Source organism: Zea mays, chromosome 7, assembly GCF_902167145.1.
Source record: "Zea mays cultivar B73 chromosome 7, Zm-B73-REFERENCE-NAM-5.0, whole genome shotgun sequence".
NCBI classification, from domain to species: domain Eukaryota; kingdom Viridiplantae; phylum Streptophyta; class Magnoliopsida; order Poales; family Poaceae; genus Zea; species Zea mays.
The window spans coordinates 4158757-4169294 of NC_050102.1; positions in this window are offsets into that span (position 1 = coordinate 4158757).

Consider the following 10538-nt stretch of genomic DNA (forward strand, 5'->3'; position numbering starts at 1 on the left):
TAGGTGAAGAACAGGCTCCATGCATAGTGCTAAGGAACATGTCCATTGGGGATGTGTGTCCTAACGAATCCGAAGAGCCTCCACATGCACAAGATCAACCATCCTCCTCCACGCAAGCATCTCCACCAACCCAAAATGAGGACGAGGCTCAAGTTGATAAAGATGAAGAACACAATGATGAGCCACCTCAAGACGACGACAATGATCAAGGGGGAGACGCAAATGATGAAGACAAGGAGGATGAACAACCAAGGCCGCCACACCCAAGAGTCCACCAAGCAATCCAACGAGATCACCCCGTCGACACCATCCTCGGCGACATTCATAAGGGGGTAACTACTCGATCTCGGGTTGCACATTTTTGTGAGCATTACTCTTTTGTTTCCTCTATTGAGCCACACAGGGTAGAGGAAGCACTACAAGACTCGGATTGGGTGATGGCGATGCAAGAGGAGCTCAACAACTTCACGAGGAACGAGGTATGGCATTTAGTTCCACGTCCTAATCAAAATGTTGTAGGAACCAAGTGGGTCTTCCGCAACAAGCAAGATGAGCATGGTGTGGTGACAAGGAACAAAGCTCGACTTGTGGCCAAGGGATACTCCCAAGTCGAAGGTTTGGATTTCGGTGAAACCTATGCACCCGTAGCTAGGCTTGAGTCAATTCGTATATTATTGGCCTATGCTACTTACCATGGCTTCAAGCTTTACCAAATGGACGTGAAGAGTGCCTTCCTCAACGGACCAATCAAGGAGGAGGTCTACGTTGAGCAACCTCCCGGCTTTGAAGATAGTGAGTACCCTAACCATGTCTATAGGCTCTCTAAGGCGCTTTATGGGCTCAAGCAAGCCCCAAGAGCATGGTATGAATGCCTTAGAGATTTCCTTATTGCTAATGGCTTCAAAGTCGGCAAGGCCGATCCTACTTTGTTCACTAAAACTCTTGACAATGATTTGTTCGTATGCCAAATTTATGTTGATGATATCATATTTGGGTCTACTAACGAATCTACATGTGAAGAATTTAGTAGGATCATGACACAAAAATTCGAGATGTCTATAATGGGGGAGTTGAAGTATTTTCTAGGATTCCAAGTCAAGCAACTCCAAGAGGGCACCTTCATTAGCCAAACGAAGTATACTCAAGACATTCTAAGCAAGTTTGGAATGAAGGATGCCAAGCCCATCAAGACTCCCATGGGAACAAATGGGCATCTCGACCTCGACACGGGAGGTAAGTCCGTGGATCAAAAGGTATACCGGTCGATGATTGGTTCATTGCTTTATTTATGTGCATCTCGACCGGACATTATGCTTTCCGTTTGCATGTGTGCAAGATTCCAATCCGACCCTAAGGAATCCCACCTTACGGCCGTAAAACGAATCTTGAGATATTTGGCTTATACTCCTAAGTTTGGGCTTTGGTACCCTCGGGGATCCACATTTGATTTAATTGGTTATTCGGATGCCGATTGGGCGAGGTGCAAAATCAATAGAAAGAGCACATCGGGGACTTGCCAGTTCTTGGGAAGATCCTTGGTGTCTTGGGCTTCAAAGAAGCAAAATTCGGTTGCTCTTTCTACCGCCGAAGCCGAGTATATTGCCGCAGGCCACTGTTGCACGCAATTGCTTTGGATGAGGCAAACCCTGCGGGACTACTGTTACAAACTAACCAAAGTTCCTCTTCTATGTGATAATGAGAGTGCAATCTGCATGGCGGATAATCCCGTTGAGCATAGCCGCACTAAACACATAGCCATTCGGTATCATTTTCTTCGGGATCACCAACAAAAGGGGGATATCGAGATTTCATACATTAACACTAAAGATCAATTAGCCGATATCTTTACCAAGCCTCTTGATGAACAAACTTTTACCAAACTTAGGCATGAGCTCAATATTCTTGATTCTAGGAATTTCTTTTGCTAAACTTGCACACATAGCTCATAAGTATACCTTTGATCATGTCTCTTTGATATATGCTATGACTAATGTGTTTTCAAATGTATTTCAAACCAAGTCATAGGTATATTGAAAGGGAATTGGAGTCTTCGGCGAAGACAAAGGCTTCCACTCCACTCTACTACTCATCCTTCGCCGTCTCTCCGCATCACTCTCCATCTTTGGTATAATCTTTACTCATATGTTTTATTTATGACCAAAGGGGGAGAAAGTACTTCTAAGGGCTCTAATGATTCCGTTTTTGGCGATTCATGCCAAAGGGGGAGAAAGTATGAGCCCAAAGCAAAAGGACCGCACCACCGCCCTAAATTTAATGTTTTTCAATTGGAAAATTTCAAATTAGTATCTCTTTGTGTTCTAAAGGGGGAGCAAGTAGTATTTTCAAAACTTGATATCTTAAAACCCTCTTGAACACTAAGAGGAGAATTTATTTGAGGGGGAGTTTTGTTTAGTCAAAGAAAAAGCATTTGGAACAAGGGGAGAAAATTTCAAATCTTGAAAATGCTTTGCAAAAATCTTATTCATTTACCTTTGACTATCTTGCAAAAGGATTTTAAAAAGAATTTACAAAAAGATTTGCAAAAACAAAACATGTGGTGCAAATGTGGTCCAATATGTTAAAAACAAAGAAACAATCCATGCACATCATGTAAGTATTTATATTGGCTCAATTCCAAGCAACCTTTGCACTTACATTATGCAAACTAGTTCATTTATATTTGCTTTGGTTTGTGTTGGCATCAATCACCAAAAAGGGGGAGATTGAAAGGGAATTAGGGTTACACCTAGTCCCTAATTAATTTTGGTGGTTGAATTGCCCAACACAAATATTTGGACTAACTAGTTTGCTCTAGTGTATAAGTTATACAGGTGCCAAAGGTTCACACTTAGCCAATAAAAAGACCAAGTATTGGGTTCAAACAAAGGAGCAAGAGCCAACCGAAGGCACCTCTGGTCTGGCGCACCGGACTGTCCGGTGCACCAGAGGACTCAAACTTTGAACTCGTCACCTTCGGGAATGTCCAGAGGCGACTCTGCTATAATTCACCGGACTGTCCGGTGTGCACCGGACATGTCCGGTGCTCCAAGGAAGAGCGACCTCCGGAACTCGCCAGCCTCGGGAATTCACTTCGACTGCTCCGCTAAAATTCACCGGACTGTCCGGTGTACACCGGACTGTCCGGTGTAACAGCGGGGCAACGGCTATTTCGGTGCCAACGGCTACCTGCGACGCATTAAATGCGCGCGCTGCGCGCGCAGAGGTCAGGCACGCCCATACTGGCGCACCGGACAATCTACAGTGCGTGTCCAGTGCGCCACCGGACATCAAGGCGGGCCCAGAAGACAGAGCTCCAACGGTCGAACCCAACGACTTTTGGTGACGTGGCTGTCGCACCGGACATGTCCGGTGTGCACCGGACTGTCCGGTGCGCCATCGAACAGACAGCCTCACCAAACGGCTAGTTTGGTGGTTGGGGCTATAAATACCCCCAACCACCCACCATTCATTGCATCCAAGTTTTCCACTTCCCAACTACTTACAAGAGCTCTAGCATTCAATTCTAGACACACCAAAGCGATCAAATCCTCTCCAAATTCCACACAACGCCCTAGTGATTAGAGAGAGTGATTTGCTTGTGTTCTTTCGAGCTCTTGCGCTTGAATTGCTTTCTTCTTTCTTGATTCTTTCTTGCGATCAAACTCACTTGTATTTGAGGCAAGAGACACCAATCTTGTGGTGGTCCTTGTGGGAACTTTGTGTTCCAAGTGATTGAGAAGAGAAAGCTCACTCGGTCCGAGGGACCGTTTGAGAGAGGGTAAGGGTTGAAAGAGACCTGGCCTTTGTGGCCTCCTCAACGGGGAGTAGGTTTGAGAGAACCGAACCTCGGTAAAACAAATCCGCGTGTCTCACTTCATTATCCGCTTGCGATTTGTTTTGCGCCCTCTCTTGCGGACTCGATTATATTTCTAACGCTAACCCGGCTTGTAGTTGTGATTATTTTTGAGAATTTCAGTTTCGCCCTATTCACCCCCCTCTAGGCGACTTTCAGACCCGTTGTCGCTTCTTATCTTTTTCACCTTGAGCTCAAATTCGTTTTGAGCTCTCTTTAGAAAGCGCTTAAGGGTCCCTTGGGTTTCTAATTTATCCTGCAAAAAGAATACCCAAGTGAAGCGGGAAAAGTCATCAACAATAACAAGACCATACTTACTTCCCCCTATGTTGAGGTAGGCGACGGGTCCAAAGAGGTCCATGTGAAGTAGCTCCAGAGGTCTTGATGTGGTCATCACATTCTTGCTATGATGAGCGCTTCCCACCTGTTCGCCTGCTTGACAAGCTGCACAAGGTCTATCTTTTTCGAAAAACACATTTGTTAGACCTAACACATGTTCTCCCTTTAGAAGTTTGTGAAGGTTCTTCATCCCAACATGTGCTAGACGGTGATGCCACAGCCAGCCCATGCTAGTCTTAGCAATTAAGCATGCATCTAGATCAGCCCCCTCTTTCAAAAAATCCACTAAGTAGAGTTTGCCGTCTAGTACACCCTTAAAAGCTAATGAACCATCACTCCTAAAGACAGACACATCTACATTGGTGAATAAACAATTGTACCCCATATTACATAGTTGACTAACGGACAACAAGTTGTATCCGAGCGATTCAACTAAGAACACATTAGATATGGAATGCTCGGATGAAATAGCTATTTTCCCTAGTCCTTTAACCTTGCCTTGATTCCCATCTCCAAAGATGATCGAATCTTGGGAATCTTTGTTCTTGACGTAGGAGGTGAACATCTTCTTCTCCCCTGTCACATGGTTTGTGCATCCGCTGTCAATAATCCAGCTTGAGCCCCCGGATGCATAAACCTGCAAGACAAATTAGGCTTGGATTTTAGGTACCCAACTCTTGTTGGGTCCTACAAGGTTAGTTACAATAGTCTTTGGGACCCAAATGCAAGTCTTGTCTCTCTTGCTTTTGGACCCCATCTTTCTAGCAACCACTTTTTCATTTTTACATGAAAGTACATATGTAGTGTTGCAAGCATGAAAAACAGTGGTAGTTTTATTACACACTTTCCTAGGAGCATGAGACACAAAATTTCTCCTAGGCCTACCATTAAACTTGGAACTCGAAGCAATCATGGCATGTGAGTCAAAAGCATTATAACTCCTATTATAATGAGAATTTCTAGAATATTTTCTATCATGGTACATGAAAGCATGATTCTTTTGACTACTACTAGCCATAGGGGCCTTCCCTTTCTCCTTGTTGGAAATGGGAGCCCTTTGACTTGTTAAGTTCTTGGCTTCCTTTCGAAAGCCAAGTCCATCCTTAATTGAGGGATGTCTACCAATGGTGTAGGCATCCCTAGCAAATTTTAATTCATCAAAGTCATTTTTGCAAGTCTTAAGTTGGGCATTAAGACTTTCCACTTCACTTTTTAATTTTGTAATAGAGGTAAGGTGCTCAACACATGCATCAACATTAAAATCCTTACACCTATTACAAATGACAACATGCTCTACACAAGAATTAGATTTATTAACTACTTCTAGCTTAGCATTTAAATCATCATTAATACTCTTTAAGCTAGACACAGTTTCATGACAAGTAGATAATTCAGAAGAAAGCATTTCATTCCATTTAACCTCTAAAGCAAGAGACTTTTGCACACTTACAAATTTATCATGCTCTTCATATAAAAGATCCTCTTGCTTTTCTAAAAGTCTATTCTTTTCATTTAAAGCATCAATCAATTCATTGATTTTGTCTACTTTAGTTCTATCTAAACCTTTGAATAAGCTTGAGTAATCTACTTCATCATCACTTGAAGTAGTGTACTCAGGAGTATCTCGAGCGCTTACCTTTTTCTCCTTTGCCATGAGGCAGGTGTGACGCTCGTTGGGGAAGAGAGATGACTTGTTGAAGGCTGAGGCGGCGAGTCCTTCGTCGTCGGAGTCGGACGAAGAGCAATCTGAATCCCACTCTTTGCCTAGGTGTGCCTCGCTCTTTGCCTTCTTGTAGGCCTTCTTCTTCTCCCTCTTCCTGCTCTTTTCTTGTTCCTGGTCATTAGCATTATCGGGACAATTTGCTATGAAATGACCAATCTTACTACATTTAAAACAGGAGTGTTTTCCCTTTGCTTTGCTCTTGTTGGGATGCTCCTTTCGTCCTTTTAGCGTCGTCTTGAAGCGCTTGATGATGAGGGTCATTTCATCTTCATTTAGCCCGGCAGCTTCAACTTGTGCCACCTTGCTAGGTAGCGCCTCCCTGCTGCTGCTTGTTGCCTTGAGTGCAACGGGTTGGGGCTCATAGATGGGCATTGGGCCATTCAATGCATCATCAACGTATCTTGCTTCCTTGATCATCATACGCCCGCTCACAAACTTTCTGAGTATTTCCTCGGGCGTCATCTTTGTGTACCTAGGATTCTCATGGATTGAGTTCACAAGATGAGGGTCAATGACAGTAAAAGACCTGAGCATAAGTCGGACGACGTCGTGGTCCGTCCATCTCGTGCTTCCATAACTCCTGATCTTGTTGACCAGGATCTTGAGCCTCTTGTAAGTTTGCGTCGGCTCCTCCCCATGATCATCGCGAACCTTCCCAGCTCGCCTTCCACCAGCTCCATTTTGGTGATTATGGTGGCGTCATTCCCCTCATGTAAAATCTTGAGGGTGTCCCATATTTGCTTGGCGTTGTCCAAGCCGCTCACCTTGTTGTATTCATCCCTGCACAATGATGCTAACAAAACAGTGCTAGCTTGTGCATTTTTATGGATTTGTTTGTTAATGAATACAGGGTTATCCGTACTATCAAATTGCATTCCATTCTCAACTATCTCCCAAATACTAGGATGGAGAGAGAAAAGATGACTACGCATTTTGTGACTCCAAAAGGCGTAGTCCTCTCCATCAAAGTGTGGAGGTTTACCAAGAGGAATAGAAAGCAAATGGGCATTGGAATTATACGGAATACGAGAATAATCAAATGAATAATCAAATGAAAAATTTAAGTTAATCGGTTTCTTTTTCTCGTCGTAGTCGTCGTCTCTTGGGGAAAAAGAAGACTCATCACTGTCGTAGTAGACGATCTTCTTAATGCGCCTCTTCTTCTTCCCGTCCTTCTTGTTATGACTCGAGCCAGAGTCAGTGGGCTTGTCGTCCCTCGTCTCGTTGAAGATGGACTCCTTCTCCTTATCATTGACCACCATCCCCTTTCCCTTAGGATCCATCTCTTCGAGCGATTAGTCCCTTTCGTGAAGAGAACGGCTCCGATACCAATTGAGAGCACCTAGAGGGGGGGTGAATAGGTGATCCTGTAAAATTCAACAACTAATAGCCACAAAACTTGGTTAAGTGTTAGAATGATAAAACCAAGTGGCTATAGAGCGAGCTCTTGCGAATCACAATAATCACACAGAAAAGCAATCACAAGAGACGCGAGTTATCGTGTGGTTCGGCAAGTATAACACTTGTCTACCTCCACGTTGTCGCGTCCCAATGGACGAGGGTTGCACTCAACCCCTTTCAAGTGATCCAATGATCAACTTGAATACCACGATTTTCTTCTTCCTTATACTTTCTCCCGTTTGCGAGGAATCTCCACAACTTGGAGTCTCTCGCCCTTACAACAAAGATCAAAGTGAAAGCACTAGAGTAAGGGAGGGAAGCAACACACACAAATCCGCAGCAATACGCACACACACAAGCCAAGACTTGAGCTCAAATGAAGCGCAACATGTTCACCACTAGAACGGAGCTCAAATCACTAACAAAGTCAATCGAGTGCGTGGAGACGGAGTGTGGAAGACTTGGAATGCTCAAAGTATGCTTGGTTGTCTCCTCCATGCGCCTAGGGGTCCCTTATATAGCCCCAAGGCAGCTAGGAGCCGTTGGAGGCAACTTTGGAAGGCAAATCTTGCCTTCTGTCGGGTGGCGCACCGGGCAGTCCGGTGCGCCACCGGACAGTCCATGTAGCTGTCCGGTGCGTAATCTCCTTCCTTTTATAGCGCACCCGTCCGTTGCAGATTTGCGGCAATTGGCACACCGGACAGTCTGGTGCCCCTGCCAACCGTTGGCGCGCCCACGCGTCGCGCGCGGATTGCGCGGCCGATCGTTGGCACAGTCGACCGTTGTCTCACCGGACAGTCCGGTGAATTTTAGTCGTACGCCGTTGAACGATTCCCGAGAGCGACGACTTCGCCGCGGACGACCCACCGGACAGTCCAGTGCACCACCAAATAGTCCGGTAATTTATAGTCGTACGCCGCTGTCAAGTCCCGAGAGTGGCATGTTCACCGGAGGCTGGTCTGGCGCACCGGACACTGTCTGGTGCACCACCGGACAGTCCGGTGCACCTGGACCGAGCTGTATTTGGCTGTACACAGCCAACTCTATTCCAAACCAATTTTTCCTGTTTCTAACACTTAGGGTCTGTTTGGTTTTCTACCTAAGGCGCCACAATCTGCCTAACCTTAGGCGCTCGAATTGAAGAGCTAAGGTTAGGCAGAAAAGTTAGGCACGTTGTGGCGCTTTAGGCTGCAAACCAAACAGCCCCTTAGACACAATACATTAGTACTCAAATCAATGTACTAAGTCTAGAAACGTACCTTGTATTATGATTTGCACTTCTTCACTCTTTGGCACAAATTAGCACTTAGAGAAAATGTGTTGGGCACTTAATCACCAAAACACTTTAGAAATGGCCCAAGGGCACAGTTCCCTTTCATATACCCTAATGCATAAAGGTTTCGATTGGCTCAATCTATCTACCACACATGTCTATATCTCTCGAGGGCATGGTCTTTAATGAAGAGGTATATTTGTTTTCTACCCTACATTCTAATGTCGGAGCCTGCTTGGAATCTAAAATTCTTCTCTCCCCTATCTTGTTTCTCTTCTCGACTTCTTCTCGACTTCTAGAAACAATAACCAGGGTTTTGATATGCATAATACTTCTAATATGCATGGTGTTAGTCCTATTGTTTTGCATAAAGAAATGGATCCCTTGGCGCTAGATCATGTACCTCATGGCATAGAAGACAAGGGTGATTCGTTGATTGTTCTATCAAAGGTAGCAAGTAGTTCAGTCGCTTCCTCTGACGCACCCCCAACCATGGCATCTCTCTCATTTCCTAGTTTGGTGTAGAGACCACCACGTGTCATCTTGTCTCAGACTCTCGTGCTACACCCTGGTGCCAAGTATCCCACATGATCAATACCAAGATCATCTACGGGTAGAAGAAAGTTGCTCACATGTGAAGGGTCACCACTAGCCAATCTGCAACATCAATATCAGCACTAGACTCACCTTCGCAGTGGTATTGACAAAGAAAAGTGTATAAAGATGGTGTTGTCAGATATGGCTTTCTCACATCTATATCTGAACCTCATGATCTTTAAGAAGCCTTACAAGATGATAACTAGAAGGCAATGATGGGTACTGAGTATGCAACACTCATCAAGAACCAAATGTCGAATATTGTTCCCCGAAAAGAATATATTAATGTTATTGACTGCAAATGTGTATACAAAATTAAAAGAAAGCAAGATGGCAGTCTCGATAAATACAAAGCTTGACTAGTTGCCAATTATTTCAAATAGTGGTATGGTATAGATTATGAAGACACCTTTAGTCTAGTAATTAAGTCATCTGCTATCATTGTTGTACTATCAATTGTTGTTTCTAGAGGTTGGACATAGCAACAACTTGACATGTAGAATGTTTTCTTCATGGGATACTCTTGAGGAGGAGCTATATATGAAGTATACACCAAGATATGAGGTCCTAAAATCACTCGAGTATATATGCAAGATGAACAAGATGCTCTATGGTCTCAAACAGGTGCTAAGAGCTTGGAACTCATGCTTGAGTCAGAAACTCAGTGATCTTGCTTGGTTTCAAAAGCTCGAAAGCTGATACATTTTTATTGTTCTGCAAACATAGAGATGTGATCATGTTTATACTAGTTTATGTTGATAATATTGTTGTGGTGTGTTCCAAATAGGAAGCTATGCCTGCTCTCCTACATGACTTATAGAAATATTTTGCGTTGAAGGACTTAAGAGAGTTGCGCTATTTTCTTAGTATTGAGGCGAGAATGATTTCTAAAGGTGGTGTGCTTACACACAAAAAATATGCGATAGATCTTCTAAGAATAATTGGGATGGTTAATTGCAGACCAATCAGTACCCTGTTGTTGATAAGTGAAAAGCTTACTATTCATGAAGGGAAGCTGATAGGGCCAAATGATGCAACAAGTTACAAGATTGTGGTAGGAGCCTTACAATATCTCACGTTGACAAGGCCTGATATAGCCTTTCGACCAACAAGGTCTGTAAATGCTATAACAGAGATTATATGAATTTAGAACCTATTGAAGGAGTTAAATATTGAAAATCTAAATACAATGCATCTATATATAATGTGACAACATGTGAGCAAAATATTTGTCTTCGAATAATGTGTTTCATTATAAGCTAAACATATATAGGTTGATTATTATTTTGTGAGAGAAATGGTTACGATGAAGCATCTTGAGATTGGTTTTATAAACCACTGGAGCTGGAGAT